Below are 16,793 nucleotides of genomic sequence, written 5' to 3'. Positions count from 1 at the left end.
GGAGCTGTGCGTGGAGAGTGCCCATCAAACAATGGGCAGATCCCAACAGCTACCATGGCCTGAGTCACATACCTTCTATGATTGTGTTGGGTGAGAACAGAGGCTACATTCACTATCAAGGGATGCCCAAGCTTTCTCGCAAGTGTGGCAAACTTGGACATCTTGCTGAGGCATGTCAGGAAGTAGTGTGCAGGAAGTGCAGAGAAATTGGGCACACTTTTGAAGAGTGTCAAAATGGCAGAAAGTGCAACCTCTGTGGTGAATTAACCCATCTCTACAGAGATTGCCCAAAAAGTTTTGCCAACAAATTGAAAAGCAACAAAATGGCCGCCCCACCGGAACAGCAAACCAACGAGGAGGCGGGTCCTGAGGTTTTGGCGGGAGATTCAAATCTCCCGCCAACCTCAGGGATTGGACAGGAAGGAGGAAGTGGGGCGGCCACAGGGGCAGAGTCAAACGAACAGAGGGAGGAAGCCACTCCTCAACAAGAGGAAAATGGAGGAAAAATGGAGGAGGAAGAGGACGAAACGGCTTCCTCCCTAAAAACCGTCTCGGAGGTTAGTGGGGAGGATAGTGGGAGTGAGACTGAATGTTCACTCCCAAATGCTCAAGTGCAAAAGAGACCCGCGGGATCTCCTTTGTTTGAAACAGAGGAGAAAAAAGCTAGGGCAGCACATCATCCTGATAGTTCTGACTCAGAAGGTCAGGAGCGCATGTGGCCCCTAGAGTCCCCAAATGAGGTGTCCTTTTTGCACTTCAGGCTAAGAACATCGTCACCAAAGGAGTTACAAGAGGGTCTCTCTGTAACACCTGAAGTGTCGAGCATTTTCCCGCCTGATCCCAGTTCATCTGGGAAAAGGAAAGGGAAAGTGAAACAAGTCATAACATGATTTTAATTGTATTTCTGTAGTCTTTTTTTGTGTTGTTTCTTTTAAATGTCTTATACCTCTGTTTTAACCATACTGCTCATGGCTCTCACCATCTCTACAATAAATGTGAGAAGCGTGAAGAGCAACACACGAGCACAGAGTGTTTTATCCTATTTAAAAGTTTTAAAGTCAGATGTGTTTTTATTACAAGAATGTGCTTTGCCTTTTTTATTGAGCTACAGGAAATGGGAGGAGCTTTGGACCCCCGGTTCATCTATCTGGAGTGGGTCCAATTTTAATAAAAACGACGGTGTTGCCATTTTAATTAACAACCCCAATATTTTGGTGAAGGGCAGCACTGTGGTGAGGGATGGGCGGGCAATTTTAGCAAATCTGACTTTTTTAGGCAAGGATTTTAACATTTTAAATGTGTATGGTTTTACTGAAAAAAATGAAAGGTATAAGCTTTTAGAGGACCTGCAGCCCCACATGCTAGGTAGGGCTCCCCTAGTGGTAGCAGGGGATTTTAATTGTGTTTTATCAAAAAAGGACAGGAAGAGGGTAGGGGAGGATTTTAAAGTTGATAAATCATCAGTTTTATTACAAAGTTTCCTCCGAGATTTTAGGTTAGTGGACTGTTTTAAAGCAATGCATCAGAGAGAGGAGGGCTTCACCTGGTTCAGTGGTGATGGCACCAGAGCCTCTCGCATCGACTATATTTTTACACGAGACTGCCCGCCAACTGATGCTACATTGACCCCCCTCTTCTTTTCCGATCACATAATGCTGTCGTGCACTCTTTCACTCCCCACTGGTGTGACTATAGGTGGAGGGCTGTGGAAGCTGAACTGCTCCCTTTTAGAAGATGAGGATGTAGTCAGAGAGTATAGGGAGCAGTTCAGCCAATGGCAGACCCTCCAAGACTTTTATGATTCACGAGCACAGTGGTGGGAAATGGTGAAGGAACGGACGAGACAGTATTTTAAGAAAATAGGTAGGGAAAAAAAGAAAAGGCGAACGCGGCGCATGATGGGGCTGCAAAAACGACTACAGAGGTATTTTAATCTTTTAAACAATGGTTTTGATTTTAATGAAGATATTAAAAAAGTCAAGGAAGAGATGTCAGTTTTATCCGAAGTAGAAAGTAAAAGTGTTATTTTAAGGAGCAGGGAAAAGGAGATAGAAGAAGGCGAAAAGTGTACCAGGTACTTTTTTAAAAAGATCATTTCACGGGGTGGGGCAATTACTGTTTTAAAAAGTCAAGGGAGGGAGTTTTGCACTAATCAGGACATTTTAAAGGAAACTGAATCTTTTTATCAAAATTTATATAATGAAAAAGAGGTACATGCCAATACAGTAGAAGAGGTCTTAAATTTTTTAGAAAGGAAAGTTGACAGTCAATGCACTATTTTATCCCAATATTTTACCATTTTAGAAATGCAGATAGCTCTTAAAAGTTTTAAACGAGGAAAGTCCCCTGGAGTGGATGGACTTCCTCTAGAGTTTTATCTGACATTTTGGGATATTTTAGCACAGGACTTACTGACCGTTTTTAAAGAATTTGAGACTCTGGATAGACTTCCTGACAGCTTTAGAATAGGGATAGTTTCACTTTTACATAAAAAAGGGGACAAGACTGACTTACGGAACTGGCGACCAATTACGCTTTTAAACTTTGACCTCAAACTTTTTAGCAAAATTTTATCTATGCGTATGTCGACTGTTTTAAAGGACGTTATCCACCCGGATCAAGCATGTGCTGTGCCCGGGAGGAAGATCACGGACAGCCTGATACTGATCAGAGACGCCATCTGTTACGCGAGAGACAGGAATATTCGGCTAGTAGTCCTAAATTTAGATTTTGAAAAGGCATTCGACCGCATCTCGCACCAGTTCCTTTTTAAGGTACTGGAAAAAATGGGGTTTCCAGGGAGGTTTATAGCCTGGGTGGGACTGCTATACAGCCATCTGGTCAGCAGAAATGTAGTTAATGGGCATTTATCCAAAAATGTGAATATCCACAGCGGCGTCCGACAGGGGTGCCCATTATCTCCTCTCCTGTATGTGGTTTGTATTGAGCCACTGGCACAGATCTTGAGAAGGGACAAATGGATTAAAGGACTGGACCTACCTGGGACAGGAGGACTGACGGCGACCTGTGTTTTATACATGGACGACGTAACTCTTTTATCCACGGACGTTTTATCTATACGAAGAGCAATGGACTTGACTGACTGGTACGGTCGGGCCTCGGGCGCTAAGCTTAACAGGAACAAGTCCGAGGCCCAGCTCTTCGGGCCGTGGGGAGAAGTGGACACAGGTGGACTTGATTTGGCTTTTAAAAACAATGATTTTAAAATTTTAGGAGTGAAATTCGACAGAGAGGGTGGAGGACGGGGAAACTGGATGGACATTTTAGGGAAAGTTAGGCAAAGACTAGGGTTTTGGGGACTACGACAGTTGACTTTTGAGGGTAAGGTTTTAATTTTTAAATCTGTGATTTTACCTCTCATTTTACTTGTCTCTTCTGTTTTTAGCCCACCACGAAAATTCCTGGTGAAGTTGGAGAGGGCGGTATTTTACTTCCTGTGGGGGTCCAAGTGGGAGCGCCTAAAGAGAGACGTAATTAAGAAGAAGACAGAAAACGGAGGGAAAGGCCTCCCAGACCCCCACCTGTTTTTAGGCAGTCGTTTTACCGCACTTCATATTCAATATGCAGTGACCCCATCCAGTGGAAATAAGACAGCGGCCATGACCCGATTCTGGATGGGGTCCTATTTAAGAACATTGAAGATTTTACCTGTAGATTTAAAAACCCCAGTGTCTTTTAATTTGCCTAAAGAGTACTGTTTTATCAAGAAATTTTTAAAGAAGTTTGTTTTAGAGAATCAAGATGTCACCATTTTAACTAACCACAAGCATCTTGTCTCTCTTGTGCAGGACCGGGAACCGGTGAGTCCAGTTCCAGGCCTCACATTACGTGAGGCCAAAGAAGTTTGGAGGAACGCCTCTCACCCCGCTCTCCAGAACAGGCACAAAGACTTGTCGTGGATGGTGGCTCATGAGATCCTCCCGGTCAGGGCGGTTATGCACTCCAGAGGCATGGCCAATAATCCGACATGCCCACGGTCCGGATGCAACTTCCCGGAGACCGTGCGGCATCTGCTCTGGGAGTGCGGCGCTGCGCGGGACCTGTGGGCCAAGACCGGCCCCCTGTATTTCCCGTGCCTACCAGCAGGTGGGGCCCAGATAGGGTACCAGCTCGCCATCCTTGGGGTGGGCCGGGGCTTGAAGGATTTGACAGCACAGGACTTTACCTCGCTCTGGCTCACCCTTAACGTCATCAAGGATGCCATCTGGGCCACCAGAAATCTGCTGGTGGGGAAGCGCGTTACGGTGCCCCTCCATGCATGCGAGCTAAAGGTAACATCAATGCTGCAGGGGTACCGGGCGACGATATTCGGACGAGGGGGCCGGGGTCGCACGGAAGGGGTCCCGGCCGCCACCGACCCTGGCCGCCCGTAGATGCACCCTCACCACTCTGGCTACGGGAACAGCGGGCCAGCGGGCCGGAGGAGAGGGGATCTCCGCTGAGCCCAGGCAATAACATCGCACTGGCCTGTTCTGGGGAGTGGGGTGATGACAATGCTTGATAAGGACTCACCCCCGGTTTTACACAAGAGATGACTTTTAAGGACTTTTAATTGGTGGTTTTATTGTGTTTTTATTGTATAAGATGCTTGTGGTCATTTTAAATCTGTATTTTATTTTTTAACACACACCTTTTAACACACACAACGATATGGACTTTTAAAACAAGCAAACACAATGGTTTTAAAAGCATATTCTGTTTTTATCAAAAGTGTATTTTCCTTTTAAACCATGTGTATTTATTCTATTTATTCATGCTTGTTTTTAAAAATGTGTATTAAAAGAAAAATGTATGTGTGAAATAATTGTTTGAAAATGGTGACAATAAAACATTTTCGAAAGAAAAAATCTGTTCTTATCAGTTTAATATCTGATACGTCCCCTACCCGGGGACTGCATATTAAATTGATTTTTGGATCAGGGAGCTGGAGCCGGGGCTTGCTCCGTCCACTCCATGCATCGGCCTGGTATTGCAGTGTTTCCAGGAACGGTGCGCTTTCCCTATTTTTGTGTCTAACAGCAGAGCCGGTGACGTCGGGTTCAAAGCCGTGCTTCCCGTTTCTTGAGGTCTCCCCACCCGGCACGCCCATCTGAGGTCTTGGAGTCTTCTGATAATGAGGTGGGGTAAAAACTCTGGGCTAATAAATAGAATACAAGAACGCTCAAACGGCGTGATGTTACACGCTTCTGTGCAGCGGGTGGCGCCATGCACCTAAAAGTTGTTTGCGATCCGCCATTAAGCAAGAGAAGAAGAAGAAGACGCTTGGTCAACGCAGGGCACCCGCCCTTCCTTTCCTTGGGATGGGGGTCACCGTTGATAAGGATGGTAGACAGGGAAGCGGTTCCTCTGACAGGCGGCCTAAAGCTTCATACTTACCTGGCAGGGGAGACACCATGATCAAGAAGGTGGTTCACCCAGGGCGAGGCTCGTCCATTGCACTCCGGCCGTGCTGACCCCTGCGAATTCCCCAAATGTGGGAATCTCGACTGCATAATTTATGGTAGTGGGGGACTGCGTTCGCGCTCTCCCCTGGATTTGTTGGTTTGAAAAGGCAGATGTTTTTGTTGGGTTTTTGTCTCTTTTTTCGTTTGTTTGTTTGTTTTGTTGTGGTTTGGTCTTTATCTCTTTTTTTTCCTGGATGATCAATGGTTTAGAGAGTTGTTCAGAGTGAGGAGGTCTGTCACCTGGTGTGTGTGTGTGTGTGTGTGTGTGTGTGTTGTGCGTGAAAACAAAGTCACTCGCGGTCTTGAAAGATCGCCCCCTGGGGGGCGTTTCAGTTCAAATTTCTCACAGACCTCGCTTTTTGTTTGGACTAAGCGTTGCTTAGCTGTAGCTGTTTGCGTGTTTGTTTGGCTGTCCTTTTTGTATCCTTTTCCTATTTTTTTTGACCTTACAGCGCCACCAAGTGGCCAGTCGCAGCGCCCCTTTACACCTGACCACAGACCGAGCCCCTGCACAGGTGTGCCGATTTGGGTGAACCGATCTCATCCCTTGCGGGAGTTATAGCCATTTTAGCAAACTCGGCCACACGACCTTCCAACGTTTTGGGGTCCCCTCGCCAGGGTGAATGGAAATTTCCGGGGTTTTTGGATCATTATTGACAGTCAGAATCCAGGGAATCTTTCTGCACTGCTCCGGGTCGGACTGGGCCAAATGCCTAGTGCTGGTTTGCAAAAGTAGGTTTTCGACGAAATCCAAAATAGCCGAAAATTTCGTAAGTGCGACGAGCGAATCCGAGGCCTGCTTCTCGTCCGGCTCGAGCCAAGGATTCCGATGACACGAGGCACGTGGCTCTGCGACAAACCGTTTGGGAGTTACGAGCGATGCCGTACTCTCCATCGCTGCAGCGCCACCGCCCGGCCGATCGGGGCGAGGCTCGGTGACGTTGCGGGCGGGGGTGGGTACTGCCGTCCCCCGACGTTTCAGGGCTCTGCGACCGCCCGCGGCCGAGGTGGCCGCCGCTGTTTCCGGCTTCCTCCCCGCCGCCTCACAACGGCATCGCTTCTCGGCCTTTTGGCTAAGATCAAGTGTAGTATCTGTTCTTATCAGTTTAATATCTGATACGTCCCCTACCCGGGGACTGCATATTAAATTGATTTTTGGATCAGGGAGCTGGAGCCGGGGCTTGCTCCGTCCACTCCATGCATCGGCCTGGTATTGCAGTGTTTCCAGGAACGGTGCGCTTTCCCTATTTTTGTGTCTAACAGCAGAGCCGGTGACGTCGGGTTCAAAGCCCTGCTTCCCGTTTCTTGAGGTCTCCCCACCCGGCACGCCCATCTGAGGTCTTGGAGTCTTCTGATAATGAGGTGGGGTAAAAACTCTGGGCTAATAAATAGAATACAAGAACGCTCAAACGGCGTGATGTTACACGCTTCTGTGCAGCGGGTGGCGCCATGCACCTAAAAGTTGTTTGCGATCCGCCATTAAGCAAGAGAAGAAGAAGAAGACGCTTGGTCAACGCAGGGCACCCGCCCTTCCTTTGCTTGGGATGGGGGTCACCGTTGATAAGGATGGTAGACAGGGAAGCGGTTCCTCTGACAGGCGGCCTAAAGCTTCATACTTACCTGGCAGGGGAGACACCATGATCAAGAAGGTGGTTCACAAAGGGCGAGGCTCGTCCATTGCACTCCGGCTGTGCTGACCCCTGCGAATTCCCCAAATGTGGGAATCTCGACTGCATAATTTATGGTAGTGGGGGACTGCGTTCGCGCTCTCCCCTGGATTTGTTGGTTTGAAAAGGCAGATGTTTTTGTTGGGTTTTTGTCTCTTTTTTCGTTTGTTTGTTTGTTTTGTTGTGGTTTGGTCTTTATCTCTTTTTTTTCCTGGATGATCAATGGTTTAGAGAGTTGTTCAGAGTGAGGAGGTCTGTCACCTGGTGTGTGTGTGTGTGTGTGTGTGTTGTGCGTGAAAACAAAGTCACTCGCGGTCTTGAAAGATCGCCCCCTGGGGAGCGTTTCAGTTCAAATTTCTCACAGACCTCGCTTTTTGTTTGGACTAAGCGTTGCGTAGCTGTAGCTGTTTGCGTGTTTGTTTGGCTGTCCTTTTTGTATCCTTTTCCTATTTTTTTTGACCTTACAGCGCCACCAAGTGGCCAGTCGCAGCGCCCCTTTACACCTGACCACAGACCGAGCCCCTGCACAGGTGTGCCGATTTGGGTGAACCGATCTCATCCCTTGCGGGAGTTATAGCCATTTTAGCAAACTCGGCCACACGACCTTCCAACGTTTTGGGGTCCCCTCGCCAGGGTGAATGGAAATTTCCGGGTTTTTTGGATCATTATTGACAGTCAGAATCCAGGGAATCTTTCTGCACTGCTCCGGGTCGGACTGGGCCAAATGCCTAGCGCTGGTTTGCAAAAGTAGGTTTTCGACGAAATCCAAAATAGCCGAAAATTTCGTAAGTGCGACGAGCGAATCCGAGGCCTGCTTCTCGTCCGGCTCGAGCCAAGGATTCCGATGACACGAGGCACGTGGCTCTGCGACAAACCGTTTGGGAGTTACGAGCGATGCCGTACTCTCCATCGCTGCAGCGCCACCGCCCGGCCGATCGGGGCGAGGCTCGGTGACGTTGCGGGCGGGGGTGGGTACTGCCGTCCCCCGACGTTTCAGGGCTCTGCGACCGCCCGCGGCCGAGGTGGCCGCCGCTGTTTCCGGCTTCCTCCCCGCCGCCTCACAACGGCATCGCTTCTCGGCCTTTTGGCTAAGATCAAGTGTAGTATCTGTTCTTATCAGTTTAATATCTGATACGTCCCCTACCCGGGGACTGCATATTAAATTGATTTTTGGATCAGGGAGCTGGAGCCGGGGCTTGCTCCATCCACTCCATGCATCGGCCTGGTATTGCAGTGTTTCCAGGAACGGTGCGCTTTCCCTATTTTTGTGTCTAACAGCAGAGCCGGTGACGTCGGGTTCAAAGCCGTGCTTCCCGTTTCTTGAGGTCTCCCCACCCGGCACGCCCATCTGAGGTCTTGGAGTCTTCTGATAATGAGGTGGGGTAAAAACTCTGGGCTAATAAATAGAATACAAGAACGCTCAAACGGCGTGATGTTACACGCTTCTGTGCAGCGGGTGGCGCCATGCACCTAAAAGTTGTTTGCGATCCGCCATTAAGCAAGAGAAGAAGAAGAAGACGCTTGGTCAACGCAGGGCACCCGCCCTTCCTTTGCTTGGGATGGGGGTCACCGTTGATAAGGATGGTAGACAGGGAAGCGGTTCCTCTGACAGGCGGCCTAAAGCTTCATACTTACCTGGCAGGGGAGACACCATGATCAAGAAGGTGGTTCACCCAGGGCGAGGCTCGTCCATTGCACTCCGGCTGTGCTGACCCCTGCGAATTCCCCAAATGTGGGAATCTCGACTGCATAATTTATGGTAGTGGGGGACTGCGTTCGCGCTCTCCCCTGGATTTGTTGGTTTGAAAAGGCAGATGTTTTTGTTGGGTTTTTGTCTCTTTTTTCGTTTGTTTGTTTGTTTTGTTGTGGTTTGGTCTTTATCTCTTTTTTTTCCTGGATGATCAATGGTTTAGAGAGTTGTTCAGAGTGAGGAGGTCTGTCACCTGGTGTGTGTGTGTGTGTGTGTGTGTTGTGCGTGAAAACAAAGTCACTCGCGGTCTTGAAAGATCGCCCCCTGGGGAGCGTTTCAGTTCAAATTTCTCACAGACCTCGCTTTTTGTTTGGACTAAGCGTTGCGTAGCTGTAGCTGTTTGCGTGTTTGTTTGGCTGTCCTTTTTGTATCCTTTTCCTATTTTTTTTGACCTTACAGCGCCACCAAGTGGCCAGTCGCAGCGCCCCTTTACACCTGACCACAGACCGAGCCCCTGCACAGGTGTGCCGATTTGGGTGAACCGATCTCATCCCTTGCGGGAGTTATAGCCATTTTAGCAAACTCGGCCACACGACCTTCCAACGTTTTGGGGTCCCCTCGCCAGGGTGAATGGAAATTTCCGGGTTTTTTGGATCATTATTGACAGTCAGAATCCAGGGAATCTTTCTGCACTGCTCCGGGTCGGACTGGGCCAAATGCCTAGCGCTGGTTTGCAAAAGTAGGTTTTCGACGAAATCCAAAATAGCCGAAAATTTCGTAAGTGCGACGAGCGAATCCGAGGCCTGCTTCTCGTCCGGCTCGAGCCAAGGATTCCGATGACACGAGGCACGTGGCTCTGCGACAAACCGTTTGGGAGTTACGAGCGATGCCGTACTCTCCATCGCTGCAGCGCCACCGCCCGGCCGATCGGGGCGAGGCTCGGTGACGTTGCGGGCGGGGGTGGGTACTGCCGTCCCCCGACGTTTCAGGGCTCTGCGACCGCCCGCGGCCGAGGTGGCCGCCGCTGTTTCCGGCTTCCTCCCCGCCGCCTCACAACGGCATCGCTTCTCGGCCTTTTGGCTAAGATCAAGTGTAGTATCTGTTCTTATCAGTTTAATATCTGATACGTCCCCTACCCGGGGACTGCATATTAAATTGATTTTTGGATCAGGGAGCTGGAGCCGGGGCTTGCTCCGTCCACTCCATGCATCGGCCTGGTATTGCAGTGTTTCCAGGAACGGTGCGCTTTCCCTATTTTTGTGTCTAACAGCAGAGCCGGTGACGTCGGGTTCAAAGCCCTGCTTCCCGTTTCTTGAGGTCTCCCCACCCGGCACGCCCATCTGAGGTCTTGGAGTCTTCTGATAATGAGGTGGGGTAAAAACTCTGGGCTAATAAATAGAATACAAGAACGCTCAAACGGCGTGATGTTACACGCTTCTGTGCAGCGGGTGGCGCCATGCACCTAAAAGTTGTTTGCGATCCGCCATTAAGCAAGAGAAGAAGAAGAAGACGCTTGGTCAACGCAGGGCACCCGCCCTTCCTTTGCTTGGGATGGGGGTCACCGTTGATAAGGATGGTAGACAGGGAAGCGGTTCCTCTGACAGGCGGCCTAAAGCTTCATACTTACCTGGCAGGGGAGACACCATGATCAAGAAGGTGGTTCACAAAGGGCGAGGCTCGTCCATTGCACTCCGGCTGTGCTGACCCCTGCGAATTCCCCAAATGTGGGAATCTCGACTGCATAATTTATGGTAGTGGGGGACTGCGTTCGCGCTCTCCCCTGGATTTGTTGGTTTGAAAAGGCAGATGTTTTTGTTGGGTTTTTGTCTCTTTTTTCGTTTGTTTGTTTGTTTTGTTGTGGTTTGGTCTTTATCTCTTTTTTTTCCTGGATGATCAATGGTTTAGAGAGTTGTTCAGAGTGAGGAGGTCTGTCACCTGGTGTGTGTGTGTGTGTGTGTGTGTTGTGCGTGAAAACAAAGTCACTCGCGGTCTTGAAAGATCGCCCCCTGGGGAGCGTTTCAGTTCAAATTTCTCACAGACCTCGCTTTTTGTTTGGACTAAGCGTTGCGTAGCTGTAGCTGTTTGCGTGTTTGTTTGGCTGTCCTTTTTGTATCCTTTTCCTATTTTTTTTGACCTTACAGCGCCACCAAGTGGCCAGTCGCAGCGCCCCTTTACACCTGACCACAGACCGAGCCCCTGCACAGGTGTGCCGATTTGGGTGAACCGATCTCATCCCTTGCGGGAGTTATAGCCATTTTAGCAAACTCGGCCACACGACCTTCCAACGTTTTGGGGTCCCCTCGCCAGGGTGAATGGAAATTTCCGGGTTTTTTGGATCATTATTGACAGTCAGAATCCAGGGAATCTTTCTGCACTGCTCCGGGTCGGACTGGGCCAAATGCCTAGCGCTGGTTTGCAAAAGTAGGTTTTCGACGAAATCCAAAATAGCCGAAAATTTCGTAAGTGCGACGAGCGAATCCGAGGCCTGCTTCTCGTCCGGCTCGAGCCAAGGATTCCGATGACACGAGGCACGTGGCTCTGCGACAAACCGTTTGGGAGTTACGAGCGATGCCGTACTCTCCATCGCTGCAGCGCCACCGCCCGGCCGATCGGGGCGAGGCTCGGTGACGTTGCGGGCGGGGGTGGGTACTGCCGTCCCCCGACGTTTCAGGGCTCTGCGACCGCCCGCGGCCGAGGTGGCCGCCGCTGTTTCCGGCTTCCTCCCCGCCGCCTCACAACGGCATCGCTTCTCGGCCTTTTGGCTAAGATCTAGTGTCTGGTCAAACGGCAGTGACAGCGATCGCCTCTTGCGGGACCTTACGGGCCTGTGTGTGGCTTGTCGCACAGCGCCCCTATCCTTCAGGAGGTAAAGGACAAGCAGCTTTTTACCTGGCGACGACCCGTTCTCTCGGGGAATCTTCTTGTTTTAAGGTAAGGTCTTTTTACTTATTTATTGTTGTATTTATTGTGTTTTTAGAGCTGTGGGTGCCTCCAACATGTCGGCTGCTCGTGCCGGCGTGAGGAGGCACCACAGCGTGCGTTTTTTATTCAGGGAAGTTGAGGGGAAGCTCCTGGGGATGTCAAGATTAGACTTCTCCAGGAAGCTGATCCAAAAAACTTTAAATTTTAAACCAAATGATTTGAATTGTATTGTGACTCTGCCCCTGAACAAAGGATTCGATGTTAGCTTTAGAGCTGCTTCCCATCTTAGTGATTTTTGGCAAAGGTTTGAGATGTTCAAAGCCCAGTTCTCCATGTTTACTGTGGAAAAACTGACTGACAACACAATTAAAACTGTGATTGTCAGGATGTTCAATGAAACAGTGACTGGAGAAGATATTTGTGTATGGTTGGGGAGATTTTGCACTGTTCGAGGCCAGCCAGTCAAAGTGCTAGATGAGGACGGCATTTGGACATGCTCCTGGCGAATTCCCATCAAACAATGGGAAGACGCCGGGGGCTACCAAGGCCTGAGACATCTGCCTTCAATGATTGTGTTGGGAGAAAACAGAGGCTACATTCACTACCAGGGAATGCCCAAACTTTGTAGAAAGTGTGGCAAGTTTGGACATCTAGCCGAAGCGTGCCAGGAAACTGTATGTGGGAAATGTAAAGAAATTGGTCATAGTTTTGAAGAATGCACCAATGGCAGGCGGTGTAATCTTTGTGGAGACTCAAACCATCTCTACAGAGATTGCCCAAAAAGCTTCGCCAACAAGCTTAAAGCTAACAAAATGGCCGCCCCACAACCACAGCAAACAAAGGAACAAAGGGAGGAGGAGGCGGTCCTTGAGGTTTCGGCGGGAAATTCAAAATCCCAGCCAACCTCAAGGATTGGGCAGGAGGCAGGAAGTGGGGCGGCTACAGGGGCGGAGTCACATTTTGAAACGGAACAGGGGGTGGAACCCACCCCACTGCAAGACAAGGAAAATGAACAAGATGAAACGTGTTCCTCCCTCAATACCGTTTCGGAGGTGAGCATGCCATCTAGTGGGAGTGAAACGGACTGCTCACTTCCTAATGCTCAAGTGCAGAAAAGACCTGCGGGATCTCCCCTACTCGAAACAGGGGAGAAAAAGATTAGGGTAGCACATCGGCCAGATAGTTCTAGCTCAGAAGATCTGGACCGTATGTGGCCCCTAGAATCCCCAAATGAGGTCTCATTCCTGCATTTTAAGCTAAGAACATCATCGCCAAAGGAGCTGCAAGAGCGTTCCTCTGTAGCTCCAGAGGTGTCAAGCACTTGCCCCCCCGACCTCAGTTTTACTGAGGAAAAGGTAAGGCAAGTGCAACAAGAAATAACTTGATTTTAATTGTGCCTTTGTAGTCTTTTAATGTTTGTTTTCCTTTTATCTCATATCTTTTTAACCACACTGCTCATGGCCCTCACCATCTCTACCATCAATGTAAGAAGTGTGAGGTCCACTCTCAGAGCACAGAGCATTTTGTCCTTTTTAAAAACTTTTAAGTCAGATTTGTTTTTATTGCAAGAGTGTTCTCTGCCCTTTTTAACCAGGTACAAGAAGTTGGAGGAGCTCTGGCCATCTGGACCCTCCATATGGAGTGGTTCAAATTTTAATAAAAACGATGGAGTTGCGGTTTTAATTAATAATCCTAACATCTTGGTGAAGGGCAGCACAGTGGTGAGGGAAGGGCGGGCACTTTTAGCAAATCTGACCTTTTTAGACAGGGATTTTAATGTTCTTAATGTATATGGTTTTACGGAAAAAAATAAAAGATATGAGCTTTTAGAAGATTTGCAACCCCACATGTTAGGTAGAACTCCCCTAATAGTGGCAGGGGATTTTAACTGTGTTTTAACTAAGAAAGACAGGAAGAGGGTAGGAGAAGATTTTAAAGTAGACAAAACGTCGGTTTTATTGCAGGCTTTAGTTAGAGATTTTAACCTAGTCGACTGTTTTAAAAATCTGCATCAAAGAGAGGAGGGCTTCACCTGGTTCAGTGGTGACTGCACCAGAGCCTCTCGAATCGACTATGTTTTTACAAGGGACTGCCCGCCGACCGATGCTACATTAACCCCCCTCTTTTTCTCAGATCACATGATGCTGTCTTGCACCCTTTCACTGCCCACTGGTGTGACGGTAGGGGGAGGGCTGTGGAAGCTGAACTGTTCCCTATTGGAAGAAGAGGATGTAGTTAAGGAATATAGGGAACAGTTCAGCCAATGGCAGACCCTCCAAGACATGTATGACACACGTGCACAGTGGTGGGAGATGGTTAAGGACCGGACGAGACAGTTTTTTAAGAAGGTAGGCAAACAAAAGAAGCATAAAGAAAAGAGACGCATGATGGGGTTGCAAAAAAGACTACAAAGGTATTTTAATCTTTTAAATAATGGTTTTGATTTTAAAAATGAAGTGAAAGAGGTCAAAAATGAAATGTCAGTTTTAGCTAATATAAAAAGTAAAGGGGTCATTTTAAGAAGTAAAGAAAGAGAAACAGAAGAAGGTGAAAAGTGCACTAGATACTTTTTTAAAAAGATTTTAAGTAGGGGTGGGAAGTTAACCACTGTAAAATCAGGAGGGAGGGAATTAAAAACAACAAAAGAAATTTTAGAGGGTGTGGAACATTTTTATGAGGGGCTTTATAGTTTTAAAGAAGTGCACAATGACACCGTAATGGAAGTTTTAAATTTTTTAGACAAGAGGGTGGACAGTAAAAACGTGCTTTTATCCCAGGAGTTGACCATTTTAGAAATCCAAAAAGCTCTTAAAGGTTTTAAGAGGGGGAAGTCCCCGGGAGCGGATGGACTTCCCCTAGAGTTTTATCTAACTTTTTGGGACATTTTAGCACATGACTTACTGACAATTTTTAAAGAGTTTGAGACCCTTGACAGACTTCCAGACAGTTTCAGAATAGGGATAGTTTCTTTACTCCACAAAAAAGGCGACCGGACTGACTTAAAGAACTGGAGACCCATAACACTTTTAAATTTGGATTGTAAGATTTTTAGCAAAGTTTTAGCGACACGTATGTCGACTGTTTTAGAGGACGTGATCCACCCGGATCAAGCTTGTGCTGTGCCAGGGAGAAAGATAACAGACAGCCTAGTGCTGATTAGAGATGCCATCTGTTACGCGAGAGACAGAAACATTCGACTAGTAGTTCTAAATTTAGATTTTGAGAAAGCATTTGATCGAGTCTCGCACCAGTATCTGCTTCAGGTACTGCAAAAAATGGGTTTTCCAAAGAGGTTTATAGCCTGGGTGGGACTGCTGTACAAAGACCTAGTCAGCAAAATCCTTGTAAATGGGCATCTGTCAAAAGCTGTAAACATCCACAGCGGTGTCCGTCAGGGTTGTCCTTTATCTCCTCTTTTGTATGTGGCTTGTATCGAACCACTGGCACAGATCTTGAGAAGGGATAAATGGATCAGAGGATTAGACGTTCCTGGGACAGGTGGACTGACGGCGACCTGTGTTTTATACATGGACGACGTAACTCTTTTAGCCACGGACATTTTATCTATACGAAGAGCAATGGACTTGACTGACTGGTACGGTCGGGCCTCGGGCGCCAAGCTCAACAGGAACAAGTCCGAGGCCCAGCTCTTCGGGCCGTGGGACGGAGTTGACACAGGGGGACTGGACGTAGATTTTAAAGAGACAAATTTTAAGATTTTAGGTGTAAATTTTGATAAAGAGGGAGGTGGACGGGACAACTGGACTGACATGTTAGGGAAAGTCAGGCAAAAACTGGGTTTTTGGGGACTAAGACAGATGACTTTGGAAGGCAAGGTTTTAATTTTTAAATCTGTGATTTTACCCCTGATTTTACTTGTCTGTTCTGTTTTTAGTCCACCACGAAGGTTCCTGGCTCAGTTGGAGAGGGCGGTGTTTTACTTTCTGTGGGGGTCCAAGTGGGAGCGCTTGAAGAGGAAAATCGTGAAGAAAAGACCAGAGAATGGCGGAAAAGGCCTCCCAGACCCTCACCTGTTTTTAGGCAGCCATTTCACCGCCCTGCATTTTAAATATGCCATGACCCCATCCAAAGAAAACAAAACAGCTGCCATGACACGCTTTTGGATGGGGTCTTACCTAAGGACGCTAAAGATTTTACCCATTGATTTAAGAAGCCCAGTGTCTTTTAACTTGTCCAAAGAACACAGTTTTATCAAAAAGTTTTTAAAAAGATATGTTTTAGAGCATGAAGATGTCACCATTTTAACTAACCACAGGCATCTTGTCTCTCTTGTGCAGGACCGGGAATCGGTGAGTCCAGTTCCAGGCCTCACTTTACGTGAGGCAAAACAAGTTTGGAGGAACGCCTCTCACCCCGCTCTCCAGAACAGGCACAAGGACTTATCGTGGATGGTGGCTCATGAGATCCTCCCGGTCAGGGCGGTTATGCACTCCAGAGGCATGGCCAAAAATCCGATATGCCCACGGTCCGGATGCAACTCCCCGGAGACCGTGCGGCATCTGCTCTGGGAGTGCGGCGCTGCGCGGGACCTGTGGGCCAAGACCGGCCCCCTGTATTTCCCGTGCCTACCAGCAGGTGGGGCTCAGATAGGGTACCAGCTCGCCATCCTTGGGGTGGGCCGGGGCTTGAAGGATTTGACAGCACAGGAATTTTCCTCGCTCTGGCTCACCCTCAACGTCATCAAGGATGCCATCTGGGCCACCAGAAATCTGCTGGTGGGGAAGCGCGTTACGGTACCCCTCCATGCATGCGAGCTAAAGGTAACATCAATGCTGCAGGGGTACCGGGCGACGATATTCGGACGAGGGGGCCGGGGTCGCACGGGAAGGGTCCCGGCCGCCACCGTCCCTGGCCGCCCGTAGATGCACCCTCACCACTCTGGCTACGGGAACAGCGGGCCAGCGGGCCGGAGGAGAGGGGATCTCCGCTGAGCCCAGGAAATAACACCTCACTGGCCTGTTCTGAGGAGTGGGGTGATGACTTACTTGATAAGGACTCACCCCCGGTTTTACACAAGAGATGACTTTT

General features: G+C 48.7%; 7 non-coding genes and 1 pseudogene across 7 annotated transcripts; all 8 read left to right on the top strand.

The window, feature by feature from the left end:
• The first annotated feature begins 4,849 nt into the window (after nucleotides 1-4,849).
• On the top strand, nucleotides 4,850-5,021 carry LOC141347239 (U2 spliceosomal RNA; annotated as a pseudogene).
• A 368-nt stretch (nucleotides 5,022-5,389) lies between these two features.
• Nucleotides 5,390-5,553, top strand: LOC141346899 (U1 spliceosomal RNA). The gene has a single exon (XR_012357268.1). It is a non-coding gene; the product is annotated as a U1 spliceosomal RNA (small nuclear RNA).
• Nucleotides 5,554-6,518: 965 nt separating this feature from the next.
• On the top strand, nucleotides 6,519-6,709 carry LOC141347124 (U2 spliceosomal RNA). Its single transcript, XR_012357307.1, has one exon. It is a non-coding gene; the product is annotated as a U2 spliceosomal RNA (small nuclear RNA).
• Nucleotides 6,710-7,077: 368 nt separating this feature from the next.
• LOC141347061 (U1 spliceosomal RNA) lies at nucleotides 7,078-7,241 on the top strand. Its single transcript, XR_012357297.1, has one exon. It is a non-coding gene; the product is annotated as a U1 spliceosomal RNA (small nuclear RNA).
• A 959-nt stretch (nucleotides 7,242-8,200) lies between these two features.
• Nucleotides 8,201-8,391, top strand: LOC141347097 (U2 spliceosomal RNA). The gene has a single exon (XR_012357303.1). It is a non-coding gene; the product is annotated as a U2 spliceosomal RNA (small nuclear RNA).
• A 368-nt stretch (nucleotides 8,392-8,759) lies between these two features.
• On the top strand, nucleotides 8,760-8,923 carry LOC141347022 (U1 spliceosomal RNA). Its single transcript, XR_012357291.1, has one exon. It is a non-coding gene; the product is annotated as a U1 spliceosomal RNA (small nuclear RNA).
• Nucleotides 8,924-9,882: 959 nt separating this feature from the next.
• LOC141347116 (U2 spliceosomal RNA) lies at nucleotides 9,883-10,073 on the top strand. Its single transcript, XR_012357306.1, has one exon. It is a non-coding gene; the product is annotated as a U2 spliceosomal RNA (small nuclear RNA).
• Nucleotides 10,074-10,441: 368 nt separating this feature from the next.
• On the top strand, nucleotides 10,442-10,605 carry LOC141347055 (U1 spliceosomal RNA). The gene has a single exon (XR_012357296.1). It is a non-coding gene; the product is annotated as a U1 spliceosomal RNA (small nuclear RNA).
• Nucleotides 10,606-16,793: the final 6,188 nt, after the last annotated feature.

This window comes from Garra rufa, chromosome 1 (assembly GCF_049309525.1).
Source record: "Garra rufa chromosome 1, GarRuf1.0, whole genome shotgun sequence".
Taxonomy (NCBI): Eukaryota; Metazoa; Chordata; class Actinopteri; order Cypriniformes; family Cyprinidae; genus Garra; species Garra rufa.
The sequence above is the reverse complement of the archived record's forward strand: the minus strand, read 5'-3'. Positions and strand labels throughout refer to the sequence as shown.